General features: G+C 40.4%; 1 protein-coding gene across 9 annotated transcripts in view; it reads left to right on the forward strand.

The window, feature by feature from the left end:
- bcas3 (BCAS3 microtubule associated cell migration factor) overlaps positions 1-21,075 on the forward strand; it is a 728,081-nt gene that overhangs the window by 295,584 nt on the left and 411,422 nt on the right. The window lies entirely within an intron of this gene.

Genomic DNA, 21,075 nt, shown 5'->3' on the forward strand with positions numbered 1-21,075 from the left:
CTGGCCTCCAATCAGAGAAACATCCCACCACTATACCTTCTGACTCCTTCCACCAAGTCAGTTTTGTGTCTAAAGCAGTCAGTAGCCTGAGAGCCATAATGCAGATTTTTTTTCAATCACACATGGCTAGCCTAGGTTTAGAGGGATACTGGCCAAATGCAGACAGATGGGATTAGTGTAGGTGGGAGATTATGGGCAAGTTGGACTGAAAGGCCTGTTTCCTTGCTGTATGACATATTTATTGGATGTACCACAGCGTGGGATGGGAGCTGCTCTACTCAAGATGATAAGAAATTGCAGAAGGTTATGAATTTAGTTCAGAACATAAAGCAAACTTTCCTCCCCTCCATACTCTCCATCCCCATCTGCTGCCTTAAAAAGGCAGCCATTATACTGAAGGATTGTCACATCTTCACATTCTCTCATCAGGAGAAGGCTAGAAATGTAAAACCGTGTGCCAACAGACTTAAAGACAGTTTCTTTTACATAGCCATCCAGCTCCTGAATTAACTGCATGGCAGTGGTATCGTGCTGCCCTTGACTTTTCTTTCTGTTGTACTCTATCATCTGTAAATTGTGCTCCTGTCACATACCAGACAGCAGCAATAGAAATTAGTCCAGACAGTGTTATATTTAAAATAATATTTTAAATTATTAATCAACGATAATATAACACCTTGTCTACTTTATCTAAACTTAACCCCTAATTAAGTGCGAATCTACGTGAGCGCGCGCGCGGGTGTTGAATACCTTTGCCACTATAGTTCAAGCCTAATTCTCAAAAGGCAGTTCAAAGTTCAGTCTCAAAATCCATTGTTATCACACAGGCTTTAGATGGATCAGCTCATGATTAGAATGGCAGAATAGATTCAATGGGCCAAGTGGCCTACTTCTGTTCCTCTATCTTGTGAACCATTTAAACATGATTGAAGAGCATGAAAGGCAGCCAATATCTAAAAGGAATCCCATCACCCTGGTCACAGCCTCTTCTTGGTATTCCTTTCAGGTAGAAGGTTCAGAGGCCTGAAAACCAACACCTCCAAATTCAAGAACAGTTCCTTTTCAACAGCTACAGACTCTTGAATCTTCCCTTACTGCACTGATCATAAACTACTTCCACACCACAAAAAAGCACTATTTCAATGTCATTTTATTCTCCACCTTTTGTATTCATTATCGCCTTTTAACTAAATTTAGTGATTACTGTTGATATTTTCACTTTGTATTGTTTATGACATATCTGTGTGACTGCAGCAAGTAAGAATTTTGGTGTGTATGTACATTGCACAATGTATAGGACCATTAAAAATGATCAGAGATTTGATGGGGCAAGGAATTAAAGGCATTGAAGATGTTAAAATAGATGAATGAAAATGTTGAGACCAAAAAGCAGTTAAGACTGGAAATACTGAATGAGTTGTATTTGGGTAAAATGTGTTTGAGAGGTCAGTGAGGAAGGCTGCGGTGAATCTGGAAATGAAATAAAATATGAATACGAGTATCAACTGTATTAACTGTGAAGTTAAGTGTGGAGCAAGTGGTGGTTCTTAGAATCACGCAGAACATGACACAGAACAGGACACATCTGGACTATCGCATGACACAGAACATGACACAGAACAGGACACATCTGGACTATCGCATGACACAGAACATGACACAGAACAGGACACATCTGGACTATCGCATGACACAGAACATGACACAGAAGACCCCCATCTGGACTATCGCATGACACAGAAGACCCCCATCTGGTCTATCGCATGACACAGAACAGGACACAGAAGACCCCCATCTGGACTATCGCATGACACAGAAGACCCCCATCTGGTCTATCGCATGACACAGAACATGACACAGAAGATGACACAGAAAACCATCTGGACTATCGCATGACACAGAACATGACAAAGAACATGACACATCTGGACTATCGCATGACACAGAACATGACACAGAAGATGACACAGAAGACCATCTGGACTATCGCATGACACAGAACATGACACAGAAGATGACACAGAAGACCATCTGGACTACCGCATGACACAGAACATGACACAGAAGATGACACAGAAGACCATCTGGACTATCGCATGACACAGAACATGACACAGAAGACCATCTGGACTATCGCATCCCTGTGAATTAGAAAAGAGCTACTTTACTCATCTCATCTATTGGCATTTGATCTGTCACTCTGCAGATCACAAATCAGAAATGTTCCAGTGAAGTGCAGGTGAATTGCCTCTGTGGCCATCGGGTTGTACTTGTACAATCAGCTGACAATAAACTTGACATAGTTTAATGAAAGTGGTGTTACAGGTTGACAAGATGCTCAACCAGCTGGTTGAGTGATGTCGCAGCAATAACCTTGCACCCAAGATGAGCAAAATTAAGGAACTGATTGTAGACATAAGGAGAGGGAAATCAGGAGAACACAAACCAGTTCTCATGGAGGGGTCAGCAGTGGAAAGAGTTAAGAACTTCAAATTTCTGGGAGTCAGTATCTCTGAAGATCTATCTTGGGGCCTCCATGTCTATGCAATCATGAAGAGGGCTTGCCAGCAGCTATATTTCGTGAAGAGTTTGAGGAAATTAGGTATGTCACCAAAGATGTGCCATGTAGAGTACTGGTTGCATCACTGTCTGGAGTGGAGGTGGCAATGCGCAGGGCAGGAAAAATCCATGAAGAGCTGTGAATTTGACCAACATCATCATGAGAATTAGGGACATCTGCTAGAGGCAGTGTCTTAAGAAATTGGCCTCTATTAACAAGGACCTTCACTGAAATTGGCCTTTTCATCGTGGGCGCTCACTACCCAGGTCATCAGGAAGGAGATACAGGAGCCTGAGGACGAACACCCAATGGTACTAAAACCACTTTTTCCTCTCTGCCATCAGATTTCTGGATAGACAATGAACCACTGACACCACCTCACTTTCTCTTCTTTTCCATTAATTTAGTTTTTTAAAAACGTAATTTCTAGAAATATTTCCACCTGTAAACCTGCTTCAAAACAAAGTATTCTATGATATGTTCATGATGATGCATTCTGTTTCAGTCGCCACAATTTCTGCCCTTGCTTATTTTGACAGCATGGACTTCAAAGATGCAAGTAAAAGGTTCATTTTTTTGCTCTCCTTTTCCATCCAATATTTAACATGCCTTCTCTAACTAAACCTTGAAGAAGGCCTCAGACCAAAAGCATCAAGAATGCTATGTGACCTATTGAGTTTCTCCAGCACTCTTGTGTATTAAAATCTCCTTTGTAAAAACAATTGCAAAGTTTCATACCGTTTAGCTTCTTGGTGACAAATGGGATTCTTTTCTTCTGATTTTTAAATTTAAATTTAGCATGGTAATAAGCCCTTCCAGCCCTTGAGCCCATGCAGCCCAAATTCACAACCCCCATATGTTTTCAAAGGGAGCACCTGGAGGAAGCCCATGCAGACACGTACAAATTCCTTACAGATAGTGCCGAGTTTGAACCTGAGTGACTGGTGCTGTAATATCCTTGTACTAACCGCTGCGCTAACTGTGCCACCCATCTTTTCTTATCTTTAAATAGGTAGAGAATTTTGCTATTTACCTATCTTTTATGCCCTCTTTTTATTTTCTAGTTTCCATGCTAATTTCACTTCTCTACTTTCTACATTTTTTGTACGATTTCTGCAGTGGTGGGTTCTTGGCATCTAACATAGCTTCACCCATTTAGTCCTGAACTTTTTGCAGTGGAGTTTTTCAGCTAGGGGTTCTAAGTGGCAGTGCTGCCCTGTGTGTGTGTGTGTGTGTGTGTGTGTGTGTGTGTGTGGAAATACGTTCAACTTGAATGCTCCCTTTGGTCTGAAATGAATTTTTTGTCAAGTAGCTGACAAATCACTTTTCAACCTGGTGAATTGGCCTTAGCCCAGTTTCGAATATTTATTCCAATGTTATCTTTATTCCGTTCGATGTCTATAATTAAACCTCCTGAATTATGAGCGCGGTCATCAAAAGACTCTTTCTGTCAGTGATATTTCTTTCATGTGCCCAGACTGTTTTCCTCAAACTAAATTCACAACTGCCTCCCGCTTCTTATTGATCTTGCTCTTTACTAGTGATGAATGGCGTGAGATAGAATTTAAACAATGCTTGCAAAATAATATAACCATATAACAATCACAGGACGGAAACAGGCCATTTTGGCCGTTCTAGTCTGCACCCAACTAAGTACTCTCCTTTAGCCCCACCTACCTGCACCCTGCCCATATCCCTCCATTCCCCTCCCATCCATATACCTATCCAATTTTTCCTTAAATGATAAAATTGTCCCTGCCATCACTACTTATCCTGGAAGCTCATTCCACACAGCCATCACTCTCTGAGTAAAGAAATTCCACCTCATGCTACTTCTAAACATTTGTCCCTTAACTTGTAACTCATGACCTCTTGTTTCAATCTCTCCTACTCTCAGTGGAAAAAGCCTGTCTATATCAACTCTATCTTTCCCTCTCATAATTTTAAATACCTCTATCAAATCCCCTCTCAATCTTATACGCTCCAAAGAATAAAGAACTAATTTGCTCAATCTTTCTTTGTAATCTAGATGCTGAAACCCAAGTAATATTTTCGTAAATCTTCTCTGCACTCTCTCTACCTTCTTCCTATAATTTGGTGACCAGAACTTCACAAAGTACTCTAAATTTGGTCTCACCAATGCCTTGAACAGTCTCAACATCACTTCCCAACTCCTGTATACTAAAAGCCTTCTTCGCCATCCTATCCACATGAGATTCTACCTTCAGGGAATGATGCACCGTTATTCCTCGATCTTTCTGCTCCATGCATTCCTCAATGCCCTCCCATTTACTATCTATGTCCTATTTTGATTATTCCTACCAAAATGGAACATTTCACACTTCTCAGCACTAAACTCCATCTGCCATCTTTTAGCCCACTCTTCTAAGCAGTCCAAATCCCTCTGCAATCTTTGAAAACCTTCTTCATCATCCACAATTCCACCTATTTTAGTATCATCTGCATATTTACTAATCCAATTTACCACCCCATCATCCAGATCATTAATGCATATGACAAACAACAAAGGTCTCAATACAAATCTCTGAGGCACTCTGCTTGTCACCGGCCTCCAACCTGACCAACAGTTATCCACTACGACTCTGTGGCATCTCCTTTCCAGCCACTGTTGAATCCATTTGACTATCTCAAAATTATAACCTAATGACTGAACTTACCTTATCGAAGGCCTTATTGAAGTCCATATAGACAACATCCATTCATCAACATTCCTAGTCATCTCTTCAAAAAATTCAACAATTTTGGTCAGACCTGACCTTCCACGCACAAACCCGAGTTGAGTGTTCCTGATCAGACCCTGTCTCTCCAGATACTTACATATACTATTTCTAAGAATGTTTTCCATTAATTTACCTACCACAGACGTCAAACTTGTATAGGCTGATAATTGCTAGGGAGAAACCACATCTGCAATATCCTCATCTCTAATGACATTTGAAAAATCACTGTCAGAGCCTCTGCTATTTCCTCACTAACTTTTCTAAAGGTCCTGGGGAAAATGCCATTGGGACCTGGAGACTTATCCACCTTTATATGCTTCAAATGCTCCAGTACTTCCTCTTCCTTAATCACTATCGTCTCCATAATTACCCTCTTTGCTTCCTTTACCCTGAACAATTCAACATCCTTCTCCTTGGTGAATATCAAAGAAAAGAAATTGTTTAAGATCTCCCCCATCTCTTTTGGCTCCACACACAGTTGTCCACTCTGATTCTCTTAGGGACCAATTTTTTCCCTCACTCTCCTTTTGCTATTAACATAATTGTAGCAACCCTTTGGATTTATTTTCACCCTGTTTGCTATAGCTACCTCATACCTTTTAGCTTTTCTAATTTCTTTCTACATTCAATGTATTCTCTGAACATCTCCTTTATTCCTTCTTTCTTATATTTATTGTAGGACTTCCCCTTTTTTAGAACCAAGTTTCCAATATCCCTTGAAAACCATGGCTCTCTTAAATGTTTGACCCTGCCTTTTAACCTAACAGGAACATAAAGATTTTGTACCCTCAAAATCTTACCTTTAAAAGACCTCCATTTCTCTCTTACATCCTGCGCATAAAACAAATTGTCCCAATCCACTCCTTGTAAATCCTTTCACATCTCCTCAAATCTAGCTTTACCCCACTTGAAAACCTCAACCCTATCCTTTTCCATAATTACATTGAAGCTAATGGCACTATGAGCACTGGCCCCGAAGTGGTCCCCAACACACACCTCCATCACCTGACCTATCTAGTTCCCCAACAGTCGATCCAACACTGCCTGTTCTCTACTTGGTACCTCTACGTATTGCTGTAAAAAATTATCCTGCACACATTTTACAAACTCCAATCCATCCAGCCCTTTCATAGAATGGGTTTCCCAATCGATATTTGGAAAATTAAGATCTCCCACAATCACAACCCTGTGCTTATTACAAATATCTTCCATCTCCCTACAAATTTTCTCTTCTCGTTCTTGTTCCCCATTAGGTGGTCTATAATACACTCTTATAAGTGTAACTACCCCTTTTGCATTCCTCTACTCTATCCTGCCTAACCACCGCTGTAATATTTTCTCTGACAAGCAGTGCAACACCACCCCCCCTCTTGCCCCTCCGCTTCTATCACACCTAAAGCAATGAAACCCAGGAATAGTTAACTGCCAATCGCATCCCCCCTGCAACCATGTTTCACTAAATCGCTACCATGTCATACTGCCAAGCATCAATCCATACTCTCAGCTCACCCACCTTCTTTACAATGCTCCGAGCATGAGATTTCCCACTTCTTACTCTCTGTTTGCCCCTATCTTTACAAAAATATTGTTTACTATTGTAAATTAATTATTGTATATTTATTTTGGCAAACACATTATTGACTTATAAAATACCTGTAAATCACTGGTCCAGCTTGGGGTGGGTAAAGATAGTGTTTATTGCTACATAGATTGTAGAATGTACAAATGTGCTAAAATTCTTACTCAATAACAAACTCAATTTGGGACTACTCAAGGACTTTTAATTTTGCACTTTATTGATTTTTTTTCTCTGTCTATTGCACGGTCAGTTTGTTTACATGTGTACTTTGAGTCCGTTGTTTTTACACTGCCAGTGTGGTAATTCTGCCGTGCCTACAGAAAAAAGAATCTCAAGGTTGTATGTGATGTGTATGTACTCGACAATAAAGTTGAAATGTGAAAATCTGAAATTCTTACTTGCTGCAGCCAAACAGGTACTTTGTTTAAAAAAACACCCATTAAATTAAACTAAAATGGAATAATTCCTTCAAAACCTGGATTGAGAATAACTATTCACAGTAACATTAGTGCAAAAAATAAAAGTGGTGTGTAATAATAAAAACACAATGTTGGAGAAACTCAGCAGATCAAACTGAACTTTAAACAGCAAAGCTAAACACACAAAACCGACGTTTCAGGCTTGAGCCCGTCATCAAGTCTCAAGGCCGAAAGGTATTTTTACCTTTGCTATATAAAGGACCCTGTTTGACCTGCTGAGTTTCTCCAGCATTGTGTTTTTACTTCAACCATGGTGTATGCAGATTTTTGTGTTTTACTGGTATTTTAATAGCGTAGTTGGACATTTTTATATTGTCAGAACAGTTCATGATTAGTGTAGTCAGGGGAGGTTCAAAAGCCTGATAGCCATTGGCAAGAAACTGTTTCTGCATCTAGAGGTACTGGCCTTCAGACCTCTGTATTTTCTTTCTGAAGGTATCAATGAGAAGAGGTGCTGGGATCTTTCATGACATTGACTGCCTTCTTGAGGCATTAAACACAGCTTCATTGCTCATCATGGTGGACGATAATCTACTGGTACCATCGTCCCTGGCCAAGGCAGATTTATAACTCGAATCCGGTCTTTAGTTATATTATTCTTAATAGAAATATGACATTATAGGGAAAACTGGCAAAATAATTCACATTCAAGTGATTAAACTGCAATGTTAGATAAATAATGATAATGAGTTGATTGTCATATACATAAAAATAATGTGTATATTCACTGAAATTCTTGCTTGCTGCAGCTAAACAAATAAAAATAAACACCAATTCTATTTGTATACATGAAATTATTCCAGTAAGGAAAATTTACAGAAATGGCAATTGGAGTGTGATTCAGATAAGAGTGAGGCCTAGCACTTTTGGAGGTCAAATATAAGAGAAAAGAATTCTATTGAGAAGGCAGGACTCTTAAAAGCATTTGATATGTTGAGAATCTGGGAGGGGGAGTATTCAGGTCCATAGTTCCTTGAAAATGGCTATGCAAGTAGATCAGGTAGTAAAGTAGATATATGGTATGCCTGTCTTTATTGGTCAGGGAATTGAATATAATCTCCATCAATACCGGAGCTGCGTCCCTCTCCCCCTGCTCTGAAGCTAAGTAGGCTCAGGACTGGTGAATACTTGGAGGGGAGACAACATAGGAACATCAGGTGCTGTAGGTTTATGTGAGGGGCGCTGGACAAGGTGATGTGTCTCTGTCTGCCGTACAGTAGACCAAAGTTAAAGAATTTCATGCATGTTACATCCTAATTGTAGTATTACATGACAATAATGGAACTTTCACCTTTTTGCTCACTTTACACCTACGACTGTGTGGCTGAATACAACAATAACACCTTCTACAAATTTCCAGACGCTATCACAGTAGTGGGTTGTATATAGAAAGGTGTTGAGTCAGCATACAGGAGGGAGATTGAAAACTTGGCTGAATGGTGCACCAACAACAACCTTGCGCTCAATGTCACCAAAACTAAGGAGCTGATTGTTGACCAGGAAGGAAAAGCTAGAGCTGTAAGATCCTGTGATCATTGGTGGAGAGGGTGAGCAAATTTAAGTTCTTAGGAGTCACTTTCTCAGAGGATATTTCCTGGACCCAACACATGAATGGCATCGTGAAGAAACTTCCTCAAGAGTATGTGGAAGTTTGGGATGACACCAGAAATCCTGGCAAATTTCTACAGATGTATGGGGGAAAGTGTGTTGACCGGCTGCATCACAGTCTGAAATGGGGACACCAATAGGTAGTGGACACAGGACATCACTGGCAAAACCCTCCCCTCCATTGAGAACATCTACAGGTCAAAGAAGTGGTGAATGTGGTGAAAGGCTTTTGTATAGATGTATGGGTGCACAAAATCAGTGAACCGGGGCGGACTCGAAAGGCCAACAGGCCTGTTTCCGCTCCGTAAATGGTTATATGGAACGCTGCCCTTGGAGAGCAGCAGCAATCAGCAAGGATCCACACCATCCAGCACATGCTCTGTTCTCACTGCTGCCTCCAGGAAAGAGGTATTGGTGCTACAAGACTCGGACCAAGTTCAGGAACAGCTGCTACTCCTCAACCATCAGGCTCCTCAACAACAAACTCAATCAGGGACTCATTTAAGGATTCTTGTGTATTTTATTGCTTTTTAAAATATTCTCTCTGTATTGCAGTCAGTTTGTTTACATTTGTTATCTGTTAACAGTTCTTTATTTGTTTACATGTATATGCTGTGTACAGTTTTTTTGCATTCCCAGTAAGTGGTCATTCTGCCTCACCTGCCAAAAAAGAATCTCAGGGTTGTATGTGATGTCATGTATGTACTCTGGCAATCAATCTGAAACCTGAAGTCATGTTGCAGCTATATTAAATTTTGATGAATAAATTTTGACTTAGAATATAAGAAATTCTGGTCACCCCATTACAGGAAGCATGTGGAGGCTTTGGAAAAGATACAGAAGAGATTTACCAGAATGCTGCCTTGATTCAAGGGAGCTATAGGAAGAGGAGTTTTTTTTTCTCTTAAGCATCAGAGACTGAGGGGAGACTTCATAAAGGTTTGCAAAATTCTGAGAGGGATTGACAACCAGGACCTTTTTCCTTGGGTAAAAATGCCACACACTACAGGACATGTTTATAGTGAGGGAAGGAATGTTTCAAGGAGATGCGATAGGTGCCTGGTTCACAGGAAGAGAAACCATTCATCTTGTCCCTGCTCAGAGTCCACTAAGGATATGTGTGGAAGTGAATGTGGATGGGGAATATAGAAAAATAATTTCAGGGCCAGGATAAATTGGGTAATACCAAATTCTGAACAAAGTAGTTACTTACTAAAGTAAAATATTTATTACACAATCTTCACTTGTTATCTTTGGTTATCAAGTTTTACATCTCATCTCTTGACTTCATTTCTGGATAGAAGTCAAATTTGACTATATCCTATAAGATAGAGATAGTGGAAAAACTGCCCTTGAGTATCCCTCCCAAAAGTATTGAAATAGATTAACTGAAGTCATAGAGTCGTACACCAGTGAACTGGTCTCTTTTGTGTGCACTTCCTTCTCAGCCCTTCTAATCCATAAATCTGTCCCATTGTCTTTTGAACACTAATTGTGCTTGCTTGGAACGGTTTTCTACAGCACCTGGTTCCAGGTACAAACCACCCTCTAAGTGAATAAAGTTTCCCTTCAGGGTCGTCTTAAATCTCTCCCCTCTCACCTTAAACCTCTAGTTGTGGAATCGTCCACCCAAGGAAAATGACTGTCAGCATTCACTTTATCCATACTTCCTAATGATTTTATTACAAGCTCACTCCTTCATTGTAGGGGATACACCCAGACTATCCAACCTATTCCTATAACTCAACACCCCCCCCCCCCACCCACCCCCAGTTCTGGCAACATCCTGGTGAATCTTCTGTGTACCTCTTCCAGTTGATTGATGCTCTGGGTGACACAATAGATCTTAAAAGGGCAAAATTGTGAGGTTTACTTGTTAGGTCACATTTCACAAACAAACCTCATTTGCCATGCAAAAGCTATGTGAGGGTTGACTTTCTGTCTACATTTGGCTTTGCAGAGACAATGGAAGTGCTTGTGAGTGTTTCACAAGTAGGTATTAATGGGTCAGCATGTTTGAACAGTGTCCAGGTTCAAGAACAGGGTACTTTTTTGCTTTCAAACGTATGGTTGGAGTTTGTTGTCCTAAGAGGAGCCATGTGGTTTTGCAAACATAGAGAGAAAATATCCATTGTTTGTCACAGTATTCTGCAACATTTTGTGGTGAAGGCTGCAAGTTGGCAGACTTGCTGCAAGACCCAATTTCAAGACGGGTTTTGAGTTCTGAGTTCAGCCTATTTTAAATCTCTGTAGTCATTTGTAGAGGTTGTGGTTGGTTATTATGTTTCTCCTGGAATAGGGGAAAAGAAGAACTCCTTGCGGTAATCTGGAAGGTTATCTTTTGGAAAAACCCAAGAGGGGGTGACTTTCTTTGGAAAGACACTTCAGTTGCTGATTGAAGGAGATCAGCTTGAGTATCTGACGAAAATCTCTCTGAAACTAACAAAAACTTTCCTATGTGGTAACAACTTAAGTTAAAGCACCAGAGCCTGGTGAATAGAATATCTGTTCAATTCTGTGCACAGTATGGAAGATTACCTGATACCAGTCAACTTGGAGAAGTGAAAAGTGAATGATGGGACAGTGAAAAAGAACTTTAGCGAACACATAAACATTACATGTATGTGCGCTTAGAATTAGAAAGGGGTTAAGTTAAATTAATGCGAAGTATGTATTTTATTATTATGTATTAAGAAAATAATACCAGTTTTGTTTAAATCGCCATTGTCTTGGTGAATTTCTGTTGCTACTGGTTTTCGAGTCCTTTGGGCTCATTACAGTGGCCTCACCAATGTTTTGTACAGCCGAACCACAAACTCCCAACATTTGTACTCTACACCCTGCACAATTAAGGCAAGTGTGCCACATAGCTTCTTCACCTCATTGACTTGAATTGTCACTTTGAAGGAGCTATGTGCATGCACCCTGGGTATCTCTGTTCTAAAACATTTTCCAGGGTCCTCACCATTCACCATACAAGTTCTGCCCTGGTTTTACTCACACTTTTCTGAGTTAAATTCCATTTGCCACTGCTTGCCCCACCTTCCCAACTGATCTAGATATCTGTAAACTTAGATATCCTTCCTCACAGTGAACTACACCACCAATTTTGGTGTCATTGGCAAATTTATTAATCTATTAATTCCATTGTCACCCAAATTGTTAATATAGTTGACAACAACAGTGGACCCAGGCCTCCACAATCAGACGAACATCCTTCCACGACTACTCTCTGTCTCCTTCCACTAAAGCTAGTTTTGAATCCACTGGGCCAGTTTATCTTGAATCCCATGTGATTTAACATTACAGTTTAACCTGCCAGGTGAGATCTTGTCAAAAGCCTTCCTAAACTCTATGTATACAATAGTAAAACACAAAAATATTCAGACCTGCTGAGTTTCTCCAGACACAATTCTGGAGAAACTCAATAGGTCAAACAACGTACTTTATATTAGCAAAGATAAAGATACATAACCAACATTTCCGGCACCTGTCTACATTTTGTTCATACTTTGATGAAGGGCTTAAGCCGGAAATGTTGGTTATGTATCTTTATCTTTGCCTTAAAGTACAGCACGCTGTTTGTCTTGTGAGTTTTTCCAGCATTGTCCATGTATACAATGTCCGCTGCCAACACTTTTCACCTCTTGAAAAAATTCATCAGATTTGCGAGACGTGATCTTACCATGCACAAAACTACGCTGACAAGCTCCAGTCAGTCCCCAAAACTGTCCCAATGTTGGTAACATTTTAATAAAATTAGAATCCTTAGATTAACAAAAGCAAAAATTTAATTTGAAATTTACCAAATAGCAGCAAGAATAATTTGCTCTCGAATTGGGAAACCTCTTGGCAGAGAAGTTCCTACAGGTGCATTGGGACTGAGCTGTACTGGCAATATTCACAAGAGGCCAAATAAATCTGAGAACTGGAAGATTGTAAAGAGTTATTTTCTATTGTGATGCTTGGTTGTGTTCTCAGATACAGAGAATTCCAACAGTTAGCTGCGACAAACAGACTTTTATTTCCTGGCAATGCAGCCAGATTATTTTTAGTGTCTTGTCTACATTTCTTTCCCATACTTTCTCAGAGCCAGCGCTGCTTCCTCACAGTCCTCCTCGGGTCAGATGGCAATGTTTCTCACCAGGGCGCTGTTATTTCCTCTTCCGAGTTTGGTAGATGTGCTATGGAAAAGGTCACTGGTGTAAAGGATGACGCTAAGAGTACAGTAAATATATGGAAACCAGCTGGGAAATTTCCACTCAGCAGAGAACTGTACGTGGGTGTTCTTGTCTGTGAAAAATACTTAGAGAGCCAATTTCAAAACACAAGGATAAAATGGTAAAGTGGATCGTTTGCTTAGATCAGAGCCATTTTAAGTCACTTTAAACAGCCTCCTGTACCTTTTACATTTTTGATTGAATGCTCAAGATTCATGAACAATAGTTTGAGATATGCACAAAGAAAATAAACCTAAATCCAAAGGTATTTGATAGTTCACCCTATTGTGGTAGGGTACCAAAACCTTTATTGAGTCTGATAAAAGTGACAGCCATATTAACTCAGTGAAAGGGGAATCCAGAGAGTCCAACTTCCCTGGTCTCTCTCTCCAAGGCCCTAGAGATTCTTTCCAGAGCACCTTTTGGACATCAAAATTGAATGTCACCTCTTGTATTTTTCCATGTCACTTTTGCTAATCACCTTATTGATCCTTCCACCTTCAGGAATGGTTTCTCTCTACCTTGTGTTTCTAGTTTTCTTGCTCCAGGAAAAACAGACTTAGGAAAGACTGAAGAAGCTTAGAACTGAAACTCTCCATCCTAGGGAACATCCTGGTGATTCTCCTCTGCACCCTCTCCAGCCTGATCACATCTTTCTTATCTTGTGGTGACCATCATGCAGGAAATTGTGTTCTGAAGCCTCAGGTCATAGAAGTATTCGTTTCTGGAAATGTTCAAAGAATTCCTGGTAAATGGAACACACTCCAGGAGCATTGTCTCCGGGGAAATGGAGGGAGTTAGAATGGATGTAATGCATGTCAAAATGGCTTAACCTTTTCCTAAATGGTGTTGATCCCTCTTGAGTGTTGCTGGAGTTATATGACTGATCCAGTTAAGTTTCTGGTCAGTGATGATATCCTCTTAGACATTGATCGTGATGCAATTAGTGAAGATAATGCAGTTGAATATCCATTTGAAGTTGAGTAAAACATGAAAGTTTGCAGACATGGTGATTGAAATAAAAACCTAATGCTGGAGAAACTCACCAAGACTAACAGTGTACTTTATATAGCAAAGATACATAACCAACGACTTGGGGGCTTGGCTACATTTCACTCGTACATGGATCAAGGGCTCAAGCCTGAAACATTGGCTATGTATCTTTGCTATACAAAGTACACTGTGTCATGCTGAATTTCTCCAGCATTTTGTGTTTGTATTTTTAATCCATTTGAAGTTGTTTAATTGTCTCTTTTTGGAGCTTATCGTTATTGCCTGAATGGTCCAAATAATACTTCCTTTCAATTTTTGCTGATAACCAGAGGCATTTAAAAGCAGTTTGAAAGGAGTAAAATAATTTATTTTAAAAACTCAAAATTAATGCTTTAATTAAAATATTAACATTAAGTAAAATGTATTTAAAAAAAACCATATTCAGTTATTCTAACTTTACCTGTAGAATTTAATTTTTTTATCCATGTTTGAACTCGTGCTATAAGGAGACCTGGACTTGAGTGGCTCTCCTGGAACCCAAACTTTGCTACAAGCAGGCACTGGTTCTCTCTTGAATGATTATCTGTTAAAGGCACCTTTCGCCTCTTTACACAAAATTTAAAGTAAACATGTGGGGTGGAATTTACCTTTTGAGGACATGATCCATTTGGCAGTTTTCCATATTGCTGGGCAAATTCCATTGATTTAGCCACAGTGGAAGAGTTTGGCTGAGATCTGGAGCTTAAAATTTCCTTTATGTGATGATTAATGTTGATGCCTCTTACCTTTTTCTTTCCACTCACAGACCACTTTAAGTAATCCCTATGCCATCGGAGCTCTGTGATTAGTCAGGGATTGCTGAAGGTGGGATGTGAGTGGGAAGGGAAGGTTGAGAATCACTGCTCTAGACCCAACTGTTACTACTGAAATATTTTGCTTGGGAAAAATTGTCATTGGCCTATTTCCTTTGGAGTTATGAAACCGTGCACATAATGAGTCAATTAGGTACAATTAAAATAGTGGTTTTCAGACACGGGGAGAAAGTACAAACTCCTACAGACAGCATGGGATATGAACCCCAGTCCCGATCGCTGGCGCTGTAACAGTGTTGCACTAACCAGTACACTAACTGTACGTACCACCCTCTGTGTGAACAAGTTGCTACCGTCCTTCCCCTCACCTTAAACCTATGCCCTCTAGTCAGCCACTCTTCCTCACTGTCTCCTGGACAAAGTGACGATGCTTGTTCCTAGGTGGGTGACCATGTCGATAACCACACTTGTCTCAAGGCAGACCACTCATACTTGTTCATAGGCTAGTTGACCATGTGTGACTTTACTTGTTTAGAGTTCTTTGGCTTGGCTTCGCAGACGAAGATTTATGGAGGGGTATGTCCACGTCAGCTGCAGGCTCGTTGGTGACTGACAAGTCCGATATGGGACAGGCAGGCACAGTTGCAGTGGTTGCAAGGGAAAATTGGTTGGTTGGGGTTGGGTGTTGGGTTTTTCCTCCTTTGTCTTTTGACAGTGAGGTGGGCTCTGCGGTCTTCTTCAAAGGAGGTTGCTGCCCGCCAAACTGTGAGGCGCCAAGATGCACGGTTTGAGGCGATATCAGCCCACTGGCGATGGTCAATGTGGCAGGCACCAAGAGCTTTCTTTAGGTAGTCCTTGTACCTCTTCTTTGGTGCACCTCTGTCACGGTGGCCAGTGGAGAGCTCACCATAGAATACGATCTTGGGAAGGCAATGGTCCTCCATTCTGGAGACGTGACCCACCCAGCGCAGTTGGGTCTTCAGCAGCATGGATTCGATGCTTGCAGACTCTGCCAGCTCGAGTACTTCGATGTTGAGGATGGAGCGGAGACAGCGCTGATGGAAGTGTTCTAGGAGCTGTAGGTGATGCCGGTAGAGGACCCATGATTCGGAGCCGAACAGGAGCGTGGGTATGACAACGGCTCTGTACACGCTGATCTTTGTGTGTTTCTTCAGGTGGTTGTTTTTCCAGACTCTTTTGTGTAGTCTTCCAAAGGCGCTATTTGCCTTGGCGAGTCTGTTGTCTATCTCTTTGTCGATCCTTGCATCAGATGAAATGGTGCAGCCGAGGTAGGTAAACTGGTTGACCGTTTTGAGTTCAGTGTGCCCGATGGCGATGTAGGGGGGGCTGGTGGTCATGGTGGGGAGCTGGCTGATGGAGGACCTCAGTTTTCTTCAGGCTGACTTCCAGGCCAAACATTTAGAGTAGGCCAACGACAAAAGCTGGCAATACTTGTTTTATTCTTGTTTATAGGCTGGAAGACAGGTTTATAGTGCAATATTTACATAAAATATAAGATGCACTAAACTATTATTCAGGGCTAAATGTAGATACTGGTCCATATAATATGAACATTGTGATCAAAAGCTTGCTCAAAGAGACAGGAATATCTTGAAGAAGAAATTAGGGCAAAAATGTCTGTGCTTAGCACCAAGACAGTTGAAGACACAGTTCACAGTATAAAACCAAAGAATTGGAAGAATACAGAGATTTCAAAATGTTTTGGAGGATGTGAGGCTACTGTATACAAAAGACCCAGGTCATAGAATGATGTGAGCAAATGTGGAGACTGTGATTTCAAAATATTACAATTTCGCAAAGCTGATGAGGAAATCCGAGATGGCTAGAAACATCTTATAATCTGCATTTGAGTTCTACTGTTTTAAAAAACAGGTTTGACCCTGTTAACTTTCTGGAACAGGTTGAGATTAGTCTTGTAATCATGAGTACAAGGTTGTCCTTAGAGGATACGAAAGAAATCAGATGAAAGACTTTCTGTTTTTGTTGGAGAACTGTCCCATATGTTTACATTCAGAGCTGCACGGGGAGGCTCTTATTGCTGCTGTATAACAGGCTCATTGATGATGTTTAATGTTTGTGGTTTTTCTGGAATGGTGATGCAGGACAACAGAGAAAATGATTTGCATTTATCTAGCACTTTTTACAATCTTTCAACGTCCCAAAGCATTTCCCTGCCACTGAAGTATTTGATAAACTTTTAAAGATATACGAAGTGAGATCGAACTACTGAATTCAGACTTGACTCTGAGCACAATGTTTCAAGAACCCATTCCAAGTGCAAGGAATACTTATGTCATGTAACATTAGACATTGGTGTTTCCTGTGCCCTGAGCAAACCCAATTCAGTCGTTGCCTATTCACTTTTCTAAAGTTTAGTTCCATGGTCCCGTAAATCACAAATCAGTTGTGATAATCCTCAGGACATAACTTTATAACCTGCAGGGGAAAAAAAACAAACAAGAAAGATCCGGAAGTAACCATCATATAGAAATGGGAATTGAACTGCCTGAGTGGATTTTTCTTATTTGCTGTTGTACATACACACCAAGAGTATGTTCTTTGCTTCCATGTTTAATATAAGGATTAGTCCTTAATTTCATTGCCCTATATATTGCAGCCAATAATAGACACCTAATTATTGAATTGAATTATTTATTATGCACTGAGATACAGTAAAAAGCTTTAATTTGACTTTTTTTCCAGACAAGTCAAACAAATGAACAACAGAGTGGGGAAAAAATGTTGAAATAAGTCAAATAATGCAGGGTAATGTTGCATAAACAGTACAGGATGCAGAGAAAAGTTCGTTAACAACATTTATCTGGAATTTTCAATTTAAAAAGTGTGTCAATGTGCTGAATGATGTTTCTGCAGAGAATGGTTCATTCATTAGTAAGGAAATAAAGTTATAGATTAAAGTTGAAACTGAAGTGATTCCATTCAGCAGTTTGGATCTTCACCTCCCTACTCAGGAATGGGGAAGTAGAAATAGGAGCAAAATGTTTCCATCTACAGAACAGCTTGTAAAAGTAGGTCTGCCTGATTGCATGGGCAATCACAGAGCGAGTGGAGGAACTTGGGTGAGTTACTGGGTTGAATGGGTGGTGAGGATTTTTACTTTGAGAATCATATAGATGATGGATTGGAGGAATGTTGTCATTGGTTGGGAACTGGTATTGGGTCGCATAGAATTAGGTGGGATGTGACTGAAGGGACCATGAGAAAGATGTGGTGAGAGAGTTAACTAAAAGGGGGCTTATTTGCAAGAGAATCCAGGTGATGAATTTCACATTGATGGATGCTCCATTTAACTTGGAAATGAAAACATACTTCATCCATGAGAAGCCCATGTCATTTGCAGAATATTTGTGGACAAATCAGCAACTGATCTCCAAATGCGTTCAAAGTTACAGGATGTCCAGGCACCTGCCGTCGGTGAGCACACAATATGGGCACAATATTGTGCAGCATGCACGGAATGGAATTTTTAGAGAGCTGAGTTTTGAGATGACTGAAGTTGGTATTGCTACAGTGCCTTTTGTGATCTCAGAACGTCCCAAAGTACTTCAAGTCAATGATCAACTCTCGAACTTGTAATATAGGACACAGAGCCATTGATGCACAACATCTCAGAACCTATGATGGAGACTAGATGAGCTATTATAGCGTGTGGCACTGGGTGATAGAGTGGTCTCCATGACTGGACTAGTGTCTCTCCAATATATTATTATATCTTCTTTCAAGGACTGAAGGTACTTCATTTTTGGTCTGTGGTTAGCACGATTACGTGTAGCAGCCAAATGAAATCAGCTGGAGCACCAGGCTTTATCTCCACATTATTACTAGTCGATGGTGGGATCACTGATCAACTGAGGCAACAGAAGGAAACTTTATATTTAGGACAAAAATTTGGAGCAAGTTCCAGGTTATTGAGTTAAAAATCCAAAATATTAATTTATTTCTAAAATCAATTATCACCAGTGTTTCAGGAATTAATATACTTGAGGACACAGAGCTCAGAAAGTTTAAATCCTCCTTTTCATCGTCTCGATGGCTTTGTTCAGAAGGACCTGGCGAATTGCCATTTTCACATAGTCTTTGTCGACCCTGTTCTCTGATAGAGAATAAAAGAGCTTGCAGCTATTAAGAGAGGAGGGAGAGAGCTGTACAGAGAGAGTGTGGCCTTGGAATGGTAATACCTGGGAGTAGCTGTTGATGTCTTTTCCACAGATGCCTGATCCTTGCAAAAACCAGTAAATCTTGCCAAGTTTATTTTCTTTACAGCATCTGCATTTTATAATGGCGAGTTTAATTTGTTTTCACTTTGTCTGCTGGGATTTCTTTGCTCCGGCACTCTCTTTCCTCCCTATTTTTCTGGAAGTGAGCATTTTAATGATTACCGCAGTGGGAATATGGGCAGGCTGGCTGCTGATCTCGACGTGACAGTCTTAAGAAAGTTGTCTTCCTCCCTCCCCTCCAGTACAGCAGGCACAACTAATGCGCTTCCTCTGCATTTACCTTCTTACTTTATTTATATCCTTTGAAAAATGGTAAATTCCCAAATGTTGACCTTTTTTTTTCCTATTTAATGTCTGGGGAAAGAAGCAGATGCAGATGAATATATAATGGAACCAGAAATGCATATTAGGTATATATCGCACTATTCCAAGGCCTGGAATACATTGAAACCCATAGTCCCAGGTGCACACTGTTAATCAAATCCTGTATAAATAGATATAATATATAGAAATGCAGTTGTTAGCTCAGAGTCAGAATTGAACCTGATTTACAAGTTATTTTAAGGTTTAGGGAAGGCAGTCACTGAAGCCTAGGGTTTCCTGAAAGATAGTGATTCACAGCTGGGCAACCGTTCATCAATAGTTCTGCCGTCTGGAAAGAAGAAGCAAGTTTTTGAAGTCCTCCAGAGTAACCAAAATCTGGAAACTCAAGACTTCAATTCTCTGTCTGAATTTTAAATAAAAAATTACTTTTAAAATGTTTGATTTCACCTCCTTCAAACAGAAGATATCTTTCCTATCTGAAGACTGGATGTCAAATTAATTGACACAGACCTTGTTCATTTAGCTGATCTCACCGGAGTGGCACTTTGGTGTCTAAAGGACGAGGTAAATAAGAAATCTGCAGATGATGGGAAACTAGAGCAACACACAACATGCTGGAGGTGCTCAATGGGTCAGGCAGCAGGTCTGCTTGAAATGTTTGTTGCCTCTGTTGTCCACAGATGCTACCTGACCCACTGACTTCCTCCCAGCACGTTGTGTGTGTTTCTGTAAAGGAAGATCTGCTCGTCATTGTTGAACCAAGGAAAGCATATGGGTGGACGCTTGTGTAATCCTACTCTCAATTTTGTGCATCAACGTATGCTTGTGTACATGAGTGCTTTTGAGAATGTTTGAATGAATGTGTGGACATCAGATCAGAGCTGTAAATGATGCCAATAAGGAAACCATTCTATCCTGAACTTGTCGTTCAGTTTACCCACCTGGGAATGTACCAATGCCCATAGAATCTTGCCTCTAGCAAATGTTAAGACCTTGAGTAATAATGGGAAAACATTGGAGGAAAGAAGTGGATCTAACCCTTTATCAGTGTAACAATCAGGGGGTTGTGTGGTTAGCGTAGGGGCAGCACGGTTTGCGTAGCGGATAGGACAACACTTTACAGCTGCAGTGACCTGGGTTTGAATCTGGCGCTGTCTGTCAGGAGTTTGCATGTTCTCTCTGTGTTTGCGTGGGTTTCCACTTGGTGCCCTGGTTTCCTTCCATCCTTCAAAACATATGGGGATTGTAGGTTAATTAGGTGTAATTGGGCAGCGCGGGCTTGTGGGCCAGAAGGGCCTGTTACCGTGCTGTATGTCCAAATTAAAAAAAAATTCAAAGATGTTAATTGTCTGTGAATTGGATGATAATGTTTTGAACAGTAAGAAGCTTTTGTACTAATTTGCAACACTGAACAATGGGAACCAAGTCAAGAAGATGAAGTTGTATTCATGAACATACTCTCAGATTTTAAGTTGAACATCTGGCTAAATCTATTTATTT

Source organism: Narcine bancroftii, chromosome 14, assembly GCF_036971445.1.
Source record: "Narcine bancroftii isolate sNarBan1 chromosome 14, sNarBan1.hap1, whole genome shotgun sequence".
NCBI classification, from domain to species: domain Eukaryota; kingdom Metazoa; phylum Chordata; class Chondrichthyes; order Torpediniformes; family Narcinidae; genus Narcine; species Narcine bancroftii.